Consider the following 16,184-nt stretch of genomic DNA (forward strand, 5'->3'; position numbering starts at 1 on the left):
AGACTCAACAACAACAAAGAAAATAATCCAGTGGAAAAATGGGCAGAAGAGCTAAAAAGAAACTTCTCTGAAGAGGAAATGCAAATGGCCAACAGGCATATGAAAAAATGTTCAACATCACTTGTAATCAGGAAATGCAAATCAAAACTACCATGAGATACCATCTCACACCAGTGAGAATGGCACATATTAAAAAAACTAGCAACAACAAATGTTGGCGAGGGTGTGGAGAAAAAGGAACTCTCCTGCACTGTTGGTGGGAGTGCAAACTTGTCCAACCACTCTCGAGAGCTGTGTGGAGATTTCTGGACCTACTAAACATAGAGCTTCCATATGATCCAGCAATTCCACTCCTAGGTATTTACCCAAAGGACACAGAAACATCAATTCCAAAGAACACCTGCACCCCTGTTTATAGCAGCACTATTTACAATAGCTAAGCTTTGGAAACAGCCCAAATGCCCAAAAATAGATGACTGGATCAAGAAGATGTGGTACATATATACCATGGAATATTACTCAGCATTCAAAAAAGATAAACACATGCAATTTGCAGCAACATGGATGGCGCTGGAAGGGATCATGCTCAGCGAAATAAGCCAGAAAGAAAAAGAAAAATACCGGATGGTCTCACTCATAGCAGGAATCTAGAAAACTTAAATAAGGGACCAGGAAAATGAATAACTATAAGAAAGTGAAAATCAAAATCAACAAAAAACTATGAACCAGAGACACTTTTTTGGGGGTGGGACGGGAGGGGAGTGATTGGGGTCAGAATGGGGGGGTTGCAATAGTATGGGGAATATAAAAATAAAATTTATTTAAAAAATTAATAAGTGTTAAAATAAAAAACAAAAAATAAATATCCGCTGAGCCTAAAAAAAAAAAAAAAAGACATATGGGATGGGCATAGGGAATTAAGCAGGGCACCCACTTTTCCAAAACCTATCCTGAAAAACAGCTCCTTTGGGAAGTCTAGCAACTTTCCTTAGGCTCAAGGAATTAATAAAACAAGCCAAGTCCATTACTCGCTGAAAATTCACTGCCCGTGAGTGACTTAGATCCTAAAGGAATGACACACTTCCTTTTTCTCCTCTGCCACAATCTAGAGTACAATTTACCTACTACTGGCATGACATATATCACAACAATAAGAGTCTTGCTATAGAGACTCAGGCAATCCCTAATTCCAATTCCTGCTCATTTCTAATTTTTTCCCTCTTAAAATATTTGTGTCTATATGAGAATGAATGTTCTAGCACACTGCAAAGCTGGAGGCAAATCCATTGATTCAGGGCATCTGTACATGGATGCTGCTTTCCCCTGCACATGAGAATGTGGAGTTGTTATGTTATAGCTAGGCCAAGAGCCAAGAGAGTTCAGTATATTAAAACATTCCTTTAAATAGACATGCACAATTATCAGTTATCTGTAACATTCTCTTAGAATGTGACATAAGTAACAAGCACATAAGGCAAGGTCCAGAGAGATATGGGAGGACTCACCCCAAATAAACAATGCCTTTCTCAGCTGCTCACTGCTGTGAAGGACTCTGGGTGCCAAGTGAGGATGTATGGAATACATTACATCTGTCCCTTCCCTTTGTGGCCCCAAGTTTCTGATATTCCTGGGTAATTAACTAAAAAATTAAATGAAGTGGGTGTTTATGTTACTCTTGCCAATCCATGGCCCACTTGAAATACTAAAGTGTCAGATCAGATAAACTTTCCTTAGATTGTGGACAACTTGGTTCAGCACTGGGGGCTCAGGGCCTCTGAAACCTGGGGAAATCACTTAATGACATGTGCAAAAAAAAAAAAATCAACTACAATAAGAGTTGTTCGTACAAGATGAAAAGACCAAACGACTCTACTTTGGGTTGATACAAGTCAAGAAACCAATTTAAAATGAGATTGGACTCTATACTCTTGTACAAGCTAGAAAAAGACAGGAGTCAAGTTCTAAACTCAGAATCCATTGACAAAGTCAGTCTTTCTCTATTAGTATTTCAAATGCAGCCCAATCTCCAAAATTCTGTGTTACGGTTTCTGCTGAGAACGCTGTTACTTCTATGTATGCTCTGCAGTCAGTTTATATGACTCAACAAACAGAATCCAATCTCTCTCTTAGCCTCATCTCCAGCCCTTCTCCCCAAATATGTCTCATGTTCAAGATACATTCAAATACATGAAAATAACATGAATCCTCCTGATTCTGTGTATTTGACTTAAATTGTTCCTTCAATGGAATATTCTCCTTATCTCTTTGTCTGGGATGTACATGGCAAGTTGTAAAATTCACTTCAAATCTTATACAAAATATATTGAATATAGCTGACACGACCTTTTTAACTTTTCCTTAAATTATAGTGCACATTCAGAAAAGTTACAATTCAAAAATCAATAGCTTAAATAATTTTCAGAGTGATCATCCTTAAGTACTCACCATTCAGACCAAGAAATAAAGCAATATCACACCCCAAAAATCTTGCCTCACTCACTACATTCTCCTTGAAAGAGAAGAGACTGCTAGTACCATAGATCAGCTTAGTTTGTTTTAAATTTCACATTAAAGCAAAATTATAAGATAAATACTTTTGGTGTCTGTTTCGTTTTACTCAGTCAATTTTGTGAGATGTATCCATGCTGACATATATAGCTCATTCATTTTTATTTTTATATGATAGTCTATTATTTATTTATTCTATTATTCATGGCTATTTGGGTTGTTTCTAATCTGGAACTATTTTAAGTAGTGTGTTTATCAACATTTTGTATTATGATGTGCATGTATATGCATTCCTGTTGCTGTAAACCTATGAATGGATATGTTGTACCCGACAAATACATAGAGTATACCTACGATGAATTTTAGTAGATAATGTCAGAATAATTACCAAAATAGTTGTCAATTTTTATAAAATTCTTTTTTTTTAAGATTAATTTTATTTATACAAGAGCCGGGGTACAGGACAGATGTGCGGGAGGGTGAGAGGATTCACCAGAAACAGAGCAGGGAACAGAACAGGCAGATCTACTGAAACACACTGCTGAGAGGAGCAGTGGGCGAGACAGGAGAGGTCTGCTTGCCATGTGGGTTGCTCTGAGGCTGGTGGGGATCGAACCGGCACTGCAGAGGTTGTGGATAGCGTCATAGTGCTATGCTCAACTGTCTGCGCCACAAGGGAGGCCCAAGTTTTACAAAATTCTTATACTAGGTCCAAGGTACAAGAGTTTCTGTGGATTCTTATCCTCTCCAATAATTACTTTTTGTCAGTCTTTTCGAGGAAGCCTTGCTGGTGAGTATGTAGTGGCATTATACTGTATTCTAATTTAATTTAATTATACTTATCTCGTGATTTTTATCTATTTACTAGTCATTTCGATAAAAAGGTTTGTGGAGTTAAATGTTCTTGCCCAGTTAAGAATTTAACACTGATTTTTTAAATCCAAATGATTTGTAAGCACCATTGATATGTTCTGAATCCATGTTTATTACGACTTACATGTATTACAAATGTCTTCTCCCATTCTCGAACTTATATGTTACTCTGTGGATGATGTCTTTGATGTTCTAAATTATAATATAGTTTGAGTTTCTCAATCCTTTCCTTTAAGGATAGTACTTTTTTGGCACTGTGAGAAATTTTGCCCATGATGAGATTCATCTCTACTTTCTTCTAGAAGTTTTATTGTTTTGTTTTCTATTTATTAGACATAATTCACTTGGAAGCTAATTATGTAAATGGTATGAGGCAGAAGTCAATATTCATCTTTTTCCATTGAAAAATTGATCAAGAACAATATTTTGAAAAGATTATTTTTCCCATCTGCTATACAGAAGCACCTTCAATGTAAATCCAAGATCCACCTGTATGTGGGTCAGTTTCTGGACTGTCTATTCCATTACTCTATTTATCTAGTTTAATGGAAGCATCTTACTATTTTCTTTAAGAGCTTGTAACAATTTTATCGTGAATCCATGTGGCCGGAAGTTCTCTTGAAAGGAACTTCTCTTCACAAATTCGACTTCTTCAATAGATTTCCCATTTCTTTTGATACTTTTCCTTAAAGGCTTTTTTTTTTTTTTTAACTAGGCTTTCAGGCAATTCAGTTTCCTTAGACTCCTTTAACTTCATTTGCACTCTTCCTGACTTTCCTGCTACTTTTGTCATTGTTAAAAATTCAAAATATATCTGACATGCCATCATCTTAAAACACATATTTACCACCTGACCATCCCGGGAATCAGAAGTCCACAATGAATTTTAGAGGATTAAAGTCATGGTGCCAGCAAGACTGAAGCTCTAGGGGAGAATGTCTTTCCTTATGGTTTCCAGTTTCAAGAGTTCCCTTACGTTCTTTGACTTGTGATGCCTTTCTCCATTTTAAAGCAAGTAGCAGAGTGGCTTGCAAACTCTATTATCACTTTTGTACTATCAATAGTTCTCTATACTTTCTATTGCTCCTCACTTCTTTTTTCCTTTCCATCTTTCTATCTGGGATCATCTACCTTCTGTCTAAAAGAACATCATATAGTATTTCTTTTAAAGAAATATGCCAGGAATGAATTCTCTCATTTTTTAGCTTCTAACAACTCATTTTTCTTTCTTCCCCTCTCCTTCAACTTCCTCCCTCCCTTTCTTCTCTTTTATTGCTTTACCATGCTGTATATATTTGAGATACATCTTCAATTCTGCGGGTGTATTAGCCTCACTGCACCCACCACCGAAGTTCTAGTGTTTTTCCCACTGTCAGACCAACATCCTCTTCCTTCCCATACCATTACACTTTCACTCTCATTTTCCATTTTAAAGAGTATTTTCACCAATTATAGAATCTAACAGAGAGAGTGATTATTTTCTTTTAGCATATTTAAAGCTATTATTGTATTGTCTTTGGCTTCCAGCATTTCTCTTGAGGAGACCACTTTAGTCTTCGATGAAGGTAAAGCAATTTTTTCTCTCGTTTCTTTATAGAATTTCTTTCTGTGTTTTGTTTTCAACAGTTTTAATGAGATGTATCATTTGTATTTATCTTGTTTGCCCTCTCTGTCAATGTTTCATTGATGGTTTGATATCTTCTTTCCATTTTGGAAAATGCTCAATGGACATATCTTCAACTATTGTGTTTTCTTCATCCTTTCTCTCTCGTCCTCTGACCACAATGTAGTATATAGATTTTTCATTATGTCATACATCTTTTCTTCTCTTTTCTGAAGATTTCATCTTTCTTTTTTTCCCCAGTGTATATTCCCTACTAATCTTCTAGATAACATATCTACTGAATTTTTAAATGTATATTTACATTGAATTGTATTTTGTAGCTTCCATTTTTTCCATGTTGCATTTTCCATTCTAGAATTTCCATTTATACTTTCACATACTTATGAGACAAAATTCCCCATCCTGTTTTCTATTTCTTGAGGATACCCACTAGTTATTTTAATATTTATTTTGATAATTCTAACGTATGACTATCTTATTTATTTCTGTTTTTGGTACTTGGTCCTATTTCCTGGTATACCTGACAACATTGAACTAACTTCTAGGGCCTATATATAAAACCTGAAACACTCATATAGACTCTGGATAATCTTATCTCTTCCAGGGGGCAGGGGAATATCTTATCCAGAAGACGAGAAGCAATAAAATGCATTTCTGCTTCTTGCAGGCAGAAAACAGTGGTAGATCATCATAATCCAATCTGAAACTTAACTGATTGAAAGCTGTTTCATCTTTGTGGGAACTGGCCTATTTGTGTTAGTGCTACTAATTTCTGAGGTGTACCCTTGCAGGGGTGACAAATGAAAACCTGGAGTATTTGTAAAGAACTCTCCTGGATACCACTTTCTATTTGGCCTCTTGGAAAATATTTTGAAGGCAAGGAATATGCTGAGCTTTCATCTCTCCTCATTGTGCTTCTCTTCTTTTCTCTCAGGATCATAGCCCTTCAAGCTCTTTCTGCCTTGATAGATTTCTGGTGCCTTCGAAATGATCATTTTTATTCTTTACCAACTCTACTACAGGTATAGCCATCATAACCAGATACTTCTTGGAGTATTTTTAAAATCTTTCCAATATACCAATCTATAATAAAATTTTCTTTCATTCTTCATCATAATTACTACAATTACTTTAAGCCTTGCTTGCCAATATTCCTCACTGGTTGTGGTCCCCTTAAAGTGAGGAACCATTTTGTAATAATTTTGTATCCCTGCGGCTATTGCTTAATATATAATAAATATTTAATATACACTGGCTAAACTGAATTTAATTAAATTGGAGAGAGACACCATCAAAATGCCATCAAGGGAAAATGTCTTTTTAGTTTTTAGCAGTATTTGAAGATGGATTAAATTTTTTTTTGCACAAGGGAATAAATATGGTGATGGTTCATGCATGATATGGTGGTGGAGAACTATGAGGACTACAAGTGAGGGGAGAAACCAATTACTGTACAAAAATGAACAACAAAAATAAATTTAGAGAAACAAGTATATATTTTTTTCTTATAAAAATTATTATATACATTATCACAATTTTCAGCCTTTACTTTTACCTTTGTTCCTACACAAATTAAAATTCTCACCCCATTCTACAATTTCTTTCTGTGTTTCTGTGTCTCCGATTCCATCTTTCTTTTCAATATTGAATACGAGACACATTTATAATAAAATTCCTACTGCAGTCAAAATATTTGGAACCTAATAGAATATACATACCTACATAAGTAATCTTAGTCATGCTATTACTTTTCAAGCTGAATGCAACAGCCATAAAGATATAGGGATCTTTCCATTCAGCTACGGAATTTCATTGAACCACAATGGTTCAAAATATAATGGAAACTAGCCTCAGAGTGGAATATCTTCTCTCTGATCTCATTTTACCTCCAATACTTAGACAGCACTTAACATAAACATGCTTAATACATACTTATGCAATAAATCAATCATTAAATGCTCTTAAGTTTATTTAAACCCAATTATTCAATAATCTCAAAGGTTTCATCCTTGTCAAAATACTTCTTTAGATTGTCTATCAGGTCATTGTAGCATCAAACTTCACTCCCCTCACACAAACTAGCAAACCTGACACCACTCTTGGTGGAAAACTCTCAAGGTGCTTATCCTGAAAAGCTTAATAGTTTTCTATACATTGGCATACAAATTAATTAATTTGTCACATTGAAATTAGTTAATTAAGGGCAAGAAATCTTTCTTTTGCAAAGTTGATTTAGGTTAAGCTACATGATCAAGTTGTTTCCTTATCAGATACTTTGGCTTAACTATTGCAGAATATGAGAGAGGCGGGGGTGGGGGCGGGGTAGGGGTGAACAACCTTGTAAGCAAAAGGGTCCACACTAACAAGAACAGGAGATTAGATCAACTAAATGGTCCCACAAAGACTGTAAGACAGAACCTTAAGACTATCCTGAGAATTGGTGAGAGTGAAAGGCCCAAGAGACTCAAACGCTTATCTCACATTCTATGTTCTAGGGAGGACACAAGTATTTCCTACCTGCCCATCAACACCCCAGGAGCCTAAACTGGGAGAGAAAGAATATATTTTGGGGTGTTTTTTTGTTTGTTTGATTTTAGAAAACAACCTTTTGTAACAATTTTGGTGCCTTCTTTTTCACTTGCATAGTAATCATATCTACTTTGGGGATTTGGTTTGTTCTGTTTTATCTTCTGTGTGCAATGACAGTGATCTTGCCTCACAGCCTGCCATCTGCAAGACAGTACAAGTGAGATATTGGGGCTGGGGTAATAAAATTCTGTAAGGACTGGAAGAACTATAACAAATTTAAGTGGAATGACAGCAAGATAAAGGAGAGACCACCTGCAAACTGACATTTAAATGGGAGGGCTCTTTTGGGGGCTTAATAGAATAAGAAAAAGTGGTAAGAAACAGGCAATGTATACCTTTGAGGTCTTTAGATTCTCAGTAGGAACAAGGAACTTGAAATGAGAGATTATAGGCATATATTTTGTAAGGATAACCTGGTTTATACTTTACTGTGTTAGTTTATACTATATTATCTAATTTACTGGCAATGCCAAATATTGTCAAGGATGCGAGGAACTAGGAACATTATCTACTACTGGTATGAATGTAAATCCATACACCACTTAGGAAGGCAATTTGGCAATGTCTGGCAGAGTTAAAGATGCACCCAACTTATGACCCAGCAGGGAATTGTACTTCTAGGGCTATGTCCTGAATAAATGCTGGCATAGATGTGGTCCAGAAACACACAGGGGTGCACACTATAGACTTAACTACAATATTAAAAACTGGAAACACCATAGATGTCTAGCTACACTAAAAGAAGAGTCAGTGAAACAAAGTTTATTCCTACAATGGAACACTAAATAACAGTTAATATGAATAAACGATATCTGCATCTGCATAAATCACTATAGATAAATCTTGAAAATGTCATGTTGAATTAAAAAAGTAAATTGTACAGAGATATATAGTGGAAGATGCCATTTATATAAATTTTAAGCACTCATGATACTGTATATATTACTTAAGGATATAAACACATATAATCAATTTTAAAACATGGCCTAGAAAGCAAGATGGATAGCTGTATCCTATAATACCAGAAGCCTTTGCAGCACTCCCACTATCAATCTATCTGAGTTGGCATAATAATAAAAATTATTTGCCCCTATAATTTCCTGAGGGGCAATTCAAAGCTCCTCATCCTACCCCTAAGCTTTGAAATTGGTCTCAGGCAAAATTAACTCATCAGTGTTGCAATGGAACTATTCTAGCAGGTCTAAAAGCTTTTAGCTAGTCATAGATTTAGTAAGTGGGGATGAACCTTTCCAGGAGCTTCCCTAAATCTCTATACATGGCTCTCTTCTTGTGTCTCTCTTTGATTGTTTTCTATATAATGGGCTTTCAGGAGAAGCACCCCTTTGAGTCTTTCTTTTGAGCTAATTCTCATTATGAAGATCTCTCCTGCCTCCAATGTTAGAATGTCAAAGGGTCAAGCAAATGAGGCTTAATAAAAAGAAGACCTCTCAACCCAAATGCCCAAAGATAGATGACTGGATCAAGAAGATATGGCAGGGCCTCCCCGGTGGCGCAGCGGTTGAGCGCTGGGTTGCGAAGCTGCCCGCGGCCTCTGCGGCGCCGGTTCGATCCCCGGCTGCTCCCCGGCCACCAGAGGAGGGTCCCACATGGCGAGCAGACCTCTCCTGCCGCCCGCTGCTCCCCTCAGCAGTGTGCTTCGGTCCTTCTGCCTGCTCTGCTCCCCGCTCTGGCTCTGGTGAATTCTCTCACCCTCCCGTGCTTCTGACTGTACCCAGTGCATGTATAAACGAAAACAAACAAACAAATAAATAATAAATAAATAAAAACATGCCTCTATAAAAAAAAAAAAGTTAAAAAAAAAAAAAAAAGAAGATATGGCATATACACAAAGGAATACTATTTAGCAATCAAAAAGACAAACTCATGGCATTTGCAGCAACATGGATGGAGCTGGAAGGGCTTATGCATAGTGAAATAAGCCAGAAGGAAAAAGAAAAATAATGAATAGAGTTCACTTATAGGAGGAATCTAGGGGAAACAATAAAGAATCAAGGGAAATAATAATAATAAAATTATCAGGCAACTATAAATCAGAGGCTCTCTGCAAGGGGGGTGGGGGGCAAATGGATCAAAACAGGAGAGGGAAGAACACAAGGGACTATGGTGATGGTTCATGGGTGAATTGGTGGTGGGAATTTTATGGGGACTATATCTGAGAAGAGAAAGCATACATTGTACAAAAATGAACAATGATATATTATGTGTGTGTGTGTGTGTGTGTGTGTATATATATATATCTATATATATATCATAGTATATATATACCATATTTATACCATAGTATACCATAGTATGCCAAGTCCAGATACAGCTTTAAAGCTGCCTTTGATCTGATACATTTTATACTGTGATAGGTGCTGCTTCTTCTCTACCACCATGGACTTGTCCTCCATTAACTGTCCACCACCCAGCACTGAGTACTTGCTGTGTGCAGGACACATTGCTACCTTCATGTTCCTTCTGGCAAGCTCATTCTTCAACGGCATCTTACATTTGAAACAGTCTGTTCTACTCTTAAATAGAGAAAGCTTTGTTCCTCTTTTGTAAGGGGAAATTATGAAGATTGTGGGATGCTTTCCAAGACACTGAATTGAGGATGAAACAGAAAAGACTCCTTTCCTGATTCAAGGAAAGCATTTAAATGTGACCCGGGAGAAGTAAAAGCCATTGTATAAAGCGGACAAGTCACTTGTCTCCCCCCAAGCTCCTTTCCTCCTAGAGTCTATAAATACCAGGCTGTTTTTACCCTGGGGGCCAATTAAAGAACTTTTACCCACCACTCTCACTGCTAATGGATCAGCACTAAAACCGCAACTAATTTTGCCCCCACCACATAAACACTCACAGTGTGGTAAAAAAAAAAATGTTGTTTCCCACCAAAATGACCTGGACACTAGCCCTAGGCATGAAAAGCTCTATTTGCCTTTATGGGCACTAATGATTCATCTGAAGAGACCACTGAAGTAATGATTTTCCTATGCTTGAGATGCTGAGAGACCCTCATTCTTAATTATGGGATTTCAATGTGCTGAGAATAGGGTACATTAGCCAAGACTCTGGGGCTTTAGAAAGCTCCCCCACTCTGTGCAGAAAAATCAATTGATGCCAACAAATGTATTTGAAGTCCTTACACACCAAACTACAGCCTCCTTTTATAAGTAAACGAGGCTATAAGGATATTAGACCAGCTCCTGCCTGTTTAAACCCTCAAGTCTAAAAGGCTCTAACCTCCCTTTGTTCCTGAGGCAGCCCTGACCAGGACAGAAGGCCCACTGCCCACCTCTGCCCCAGTTTCTGGTAAAGTGATTAGGAATTAGGTCTGCAAACCCAGGTTACACTCATGAGTGATGGACTCCCAGTGGCCACCACATGACACTAGTTTCTACTCCATCACATAGTCCTACCACAGGCCTGACTTCTCTTGAATAGGTCACCTGTGCTCATTCCCTTGGAGTCCATGAGACAACTATAAACCTTAATGGGCTTAGATTGTGTCTTCCTTGCTTTGAATCCCAAGCCATATCTAGTGCTGTGGGCAGAATGTCTGTGTCCTCCTACCCACCATGCAACTCATGTTGAAGTCCAATTCCATGTGTGATGGTATTAAAGGGCCTTTGCAAAGTAATTAGGTCATCATGGTGGTGCCCTCATTTAGGGATCAGTGCCCTTATAGAAAGAGAAACATGAGTAATGATCTCTTTCTCTACCATGTGAGGGCAGAGCAAGAAAACAGCCATCTGCAAACCACAAGAGGGCCTCCCCAGACATCTGTAGGCACCTTGATCTTGGACTTCTCAGCATTCAGAGCAATGAGAACTAAATGTCTGTTGTTTTAGCCACTCAGCCCAAGGCACTTGTTATGGCACACCAGGGATGCTATAGAAGACACCAGGGATCTGAATTGTTATCTTCATGTCTATGCCCCTAACTTGGCAGTCTCTTGGAATTACAACACAGTTCTACCTGAATCACACAACTGCCAAATGCCCCATGTCACCCAGTAAGTGACACCGTATTGCTTGGACTGTCTGCCTGCCCTGTAAAACAACAGCAAAATCAAATCGAAACAAAAACACCTAACAGTCTCTGCAGCACAATTAGCTCCATCAGCCTTTGTGAGGCAGTGCAAAGAGGCATCCCTACCTAGCCTGGCTTGATTCAATCGCCCCTTTCCTGGGGTCCTTTGTCACTGCCAGTCCCAGCAGGGCTAGTACATAGGCCTGTTAATTTACGACCAGCGAATTAGCTTTCAGGTCACAGGATTTAACCTGCAGTAAATTCAAATTTGCATAAGGATAATGGGCATTCTACTACACTTTATGCCAGCAAGCCCTAGTGTGGTAATTAACCACTGAGCACATTAACTGATAAGCTGTTCATTAGAGAAGAACCTGACAACTAGCTGTGTTATCAGAGTCCACAATTTTCAAATCTCTTTCAGAAATGCTTTTTTTGTCTAGAGGGACTGAAAGCTAGCAAAAATCAGAAAGTAGACATTCTCAACAATATTTTCATGAAATCACCAGTACGATAAAACATGCAGGTGACAAACTGCTTGGAGGATCTCACTTTATTTTTTTCATATAAGCTTTATCTTAACCTGAAATCTCTTTCATAAGAAACTACTATGGTAGAAGCATCTGCTATTTCATTTTTTTTGTGTGTCCACCTTAAGTCAGACAATTTTCATTCATTCACTGAGGAAGCACATTTTTAGGAATTGGTACTATTAGAAGGAAGGGTGGTACCCAGTGGAAATGGCCAATTTCCATTGATAGTGCACAGACACTAAGTCTTCTCTTCACTTGCAAGGACATTTTTTACACCCCATTCTCCTCACAGGTGGAGTTCTCACAACTCACTTGCTGGACCTTGATGTTTTTGTTATTTACAACATGATTTGGAGAAAGCACATGGATCAGCAAAGCACATGGATCCACCAACCTGCATCAGCTGCACTAACTCAATGGCCAAGTGTAGTCAACTCAGCACTGACTTATACTACAACTAAAACTTAATAAGTTGTAGTCATGGTGCCTTGGCTTGGGGTGGGGGGTGATACAAAGATAAGACATGGTCTGTGTCCTCAGGGAACAAACAATATTTTTGATGCCTTGAATTCCCCTACCCCTGGCTCTGCATTTGCATTTGTTTCTCTGGCATTGCTGAGAGTAATTTAGTTAAATTCTCTCTAGGGAAGAATACTTTATAGGCAGAGCTATAGAACAAGACAATCCCAATATTCCAGTACGTGTCAGGATCTCCCTTCCTAGAAGTCTCTAGTCCTCACTGTTTGTGCCACTGATTCTGACATGTGATAATAGCATTTTGTTACATTTCTTGATGATTGGATTCTTCAGGTACTCTATGTATGTAAATCTTTTCTCATCAACTACATTCTTAGCTGCTGTAAGTTCTTTGTGCAATAAATTTACAAAACAGATAAGAGGACACACTGAGGCAAAAATATTGTCATATTATTGTTAACAAAAATGCATGGTAGTTGATGAATGACTTAAAATGAATGGAACTCAACTGAATTGATAGTTTTTGAGATATTCTTTGAAGTTTCATTATCTTCTAGATATTCTCAAAGTGTCAAATCTATGAGGTCTGTGCCCCATTTGCTAACCACTTAAAAGTATGTCCAAATTTTTACTGTTCTATAACTGAGGCTTTTAAAACTTACCATATCTTTTATATATTAAGCCCCCCAATCCCATGATGAGTAAAATCTAACAATAGAGCTAATTAATTAGGGGAGGAAGATATAAGTGCAAAACATAATTACTAAGATCACATAAAGAAATGCACTTTTAAAAAATTTCACAGCAACTCAAAATAAGCCTATACAATATTTCATACTAAGATTCCTTGTATATTCTCATTTAATGAATATGAAATAAAAGTTGGAATTATCTCCTGAGATGTTTCAACATTTGTATTTCTTATAGCTTTAGCTTCTCTACTTCCATTGGCATTTTTGCCTCTGAATTTCAAAATGATTAAAAACAAAACAAATTGATTCAAAAACAAAACAAAAATTACCTACAACTTCTGAATTCTCAGCTAGGCAGACACTTTCATCCTCAACTTAATGCCTTTGACCTTGGCACTGAGTCCTACTAACTACAATGCCCACCTGGAAATTTCCTGCTTTCTTAGCTACCATAATAAGACTATCTGATTCACCTCTTACCTCTCTTAATTTTCCTTTTAAATCTGCTCTGCTTTTAGATATTAGTGACTTCCAGGATTCTTTTTTTAAAATTCATTGTTTTTCGATTAGATGTGCTTTTATACCTGATTTCATGACTCCTCGTTAATTCAACTATATCCCTTATATTCTAGTTGCTGTTACAGCTCCAGTGATCTGAACTTGACTCTGATCTCCAGATAACACAAGAAGCTCCAGCACAACCCATTTAAAGCTAAACTTAGCATTTTCTCCATTAAGTCCTCTCTCCTCCATTATTTCTATATTCCATTAATGTCACTCAAAGCAGAAACTTATGACCTCTCTCTACACTTACTTCTAACAGCCAATCAAGTAGTTAAGTCTTACTAATTGCTTCCTCCCTTCTCGTCTCAGTCCTATTTTTACTCACCTGTAGAATGAGGTCTTACCTCTGGTGCATACACACATTTCCAAACTTATGTCTCATCAATTCAATTATACTGCTTGGTTTCTAGTAATTAAGTTAGCTCAACTACTTAGGAGCGTTCCTGGCATATAATAAGCACTATTAAAGTTCAGTTGCTATTTATTACTATTACCACCAGCAACACCCCTACTTCCTTTGTTTAAATTATTAACTCGGGCCTCCCTGGTGGCGCAGCGGTTGAGCGCTGGGTTGCGAAGCTGCCTGCAGCCTCTGCAGCGCCGGTTCGATCCCTGGTCGCTGGGCGAGGGTCCCACAAGGCGCGCAGACCTCTCCTGCCACCCACTGCTCCCTTCAGCAGTGTACTTCAGTCCTTCTGCCTGTTCTGCTCCCTGCTCTAGCTCTAGTGAATTCTCTCACCCTCTCGCGCTTCTGACTGTACCCAGTGCTTGTATAAATAAATAAATCTTTAGAATTATTAATTAATTAACTCCTCACACTCACCATGCTATTTCACATTTTTATGTCCTTAACAATGTTATTCTATCTCTAGAATTACTCTTCCTAACTTCATACTCTGAAAAACAAAAATTCTCTGTTCTTTGTCCTTCAGAAAACCATCTCCATTACATCAGGTCAGGCTAAATGCCTGTATTTCATTGTACACCTGTGAAAACTTTGATCATCCACCTTGATAAAGTGAGATGATCTGGTGTTGTCTGTCATTTTAACTATAGGAGCATCAGCAAATTCTAGCCCTGGGGCCAAATTCAATCTACTTACTGCTTAGATAAGTACAGACATACCCATTTGTTTCAGTCTGGAAGTTGTAATAGGGACCCTATGACCTTCTAAATCATATCTTTACTTCCTTTTTTTTTTCCTTTGAGAAAGATTTTAAATTACATATTTTCTTCTTAATTGGATACACAACTACTCAGATTTTGATTTCTTCACTGTATAGTATCAGTTTTCATCACATTTTATTTCAAGATTCTTTTTCTTAATTGAGGTATAATTGACATTATATTAGTTTCAGGTATACAACATGATTCAGCAATTATATATTGTGAAGTGATCATCACAATTAGTTATTTTTTTCCTTGTGATAAAAACCACAACTATCTTAGCAATTATCAATTATGCAATACAGATAACTATAGTCACCAGGTGGTACATTACATCCCTATAACATTTGTAACTGGAAGTTTGTAGCTTCTGAACCCTTGACACATTTCACCAATGTTTTCTATATGAGCTTATTTGAGGTTATTACTATTTTTGTTTTGTTCTTTATATTCCACATATAAGTGAGATTATACAGTGTTTCTGTTTCTCTATCTGGCTTCTTTCACTTAGGATACCTTCAAGGTCAAGGTGCACCCATGTTGTCATAAATGGCAACATTTCATTCTTTTTATGGCTGAATTATACTCCATTAAATGTGTGTGTGCATATGCGTGTGTGTGTGCGTATGCGTGTATGTGTGTATGTGTTTGTGTGTGTATGTGTTTTTGTGTTTCCCTGCTAATTGGCTGTCTAGGTAATTTAACAGTTGATCTCAGTGTGATGCTAAAATCCCCTACTATTATTATATTGTTAATTTCTCCCTTTAGGTCTGTTAATATTTTAATATATATTAAGATGCACCTATATATTTATATATATTTATGGATTTACCCCTTTATCATTATATAATGTAATGTCCTTTGTCTCTTATAGTCTTTGTTTTAAAGTTTATTTTGTCTAATATAAGTATAGCTATTCCAGCTTCATTTTAGTTTCCCTTTGCATGATTTTTTTCCCATCCCTTTACATTTAGTCCATGTGTCCTTATATCTGAAGTCATTTCCTATAGGCAGCATGTAGATAGGTCTCAATTTTTCATCCATTCAGCCTCTCAATGTCTTTTGATGAGAGAATTTAGCCCATTTAAAGTAATGGTTAATAGTATGCACTTATTGACA

The 16,184-nt window shown here is 37.2% G+C and overlaps 1 protein-coding gene and 1 long non-coding RNA gene across 3 annotated transcripts in view; one reads left to right on the plus strand and one right to left on the minus strand.

The window, feature by feature from the left end:
• The window catches only part of NRXN3 (neurexin 3), a 1,487,041-nt gene that overhangs the window by 1,073,048 nt on the left and 397,809 nt on the right, over positions 1-16,184 (minus strand). The gene's annotated exons all lie outside the window — the stretch shown is intronic.
• LOC119239319 (uncharacterized) overlaps positions 1-16,184 on the plus strand; it is a 40,377-nt gene that overhangs the window by 11,418 nt on the left and 12,775 nt on the right. The gene's annotated exons all lie outside the window — the stretch shown is intronic.

The sequence above is a fragment of the Talpa occidentalis genome, unplaced genomic scaffold (assembly GCF_014898055.3).
Source record: "Talpa occidentalis isolate TD23 unplaced genomic scaffold, MPIMG_talOcc4v2.1 talOcc4.11, whole genome shotgun sequence".
NCBI lineage: Eukaryota > Metazoa > Chordata > Mammalia > Eulipotyphla > Talpidae > Talpa > Talpa occidentalis.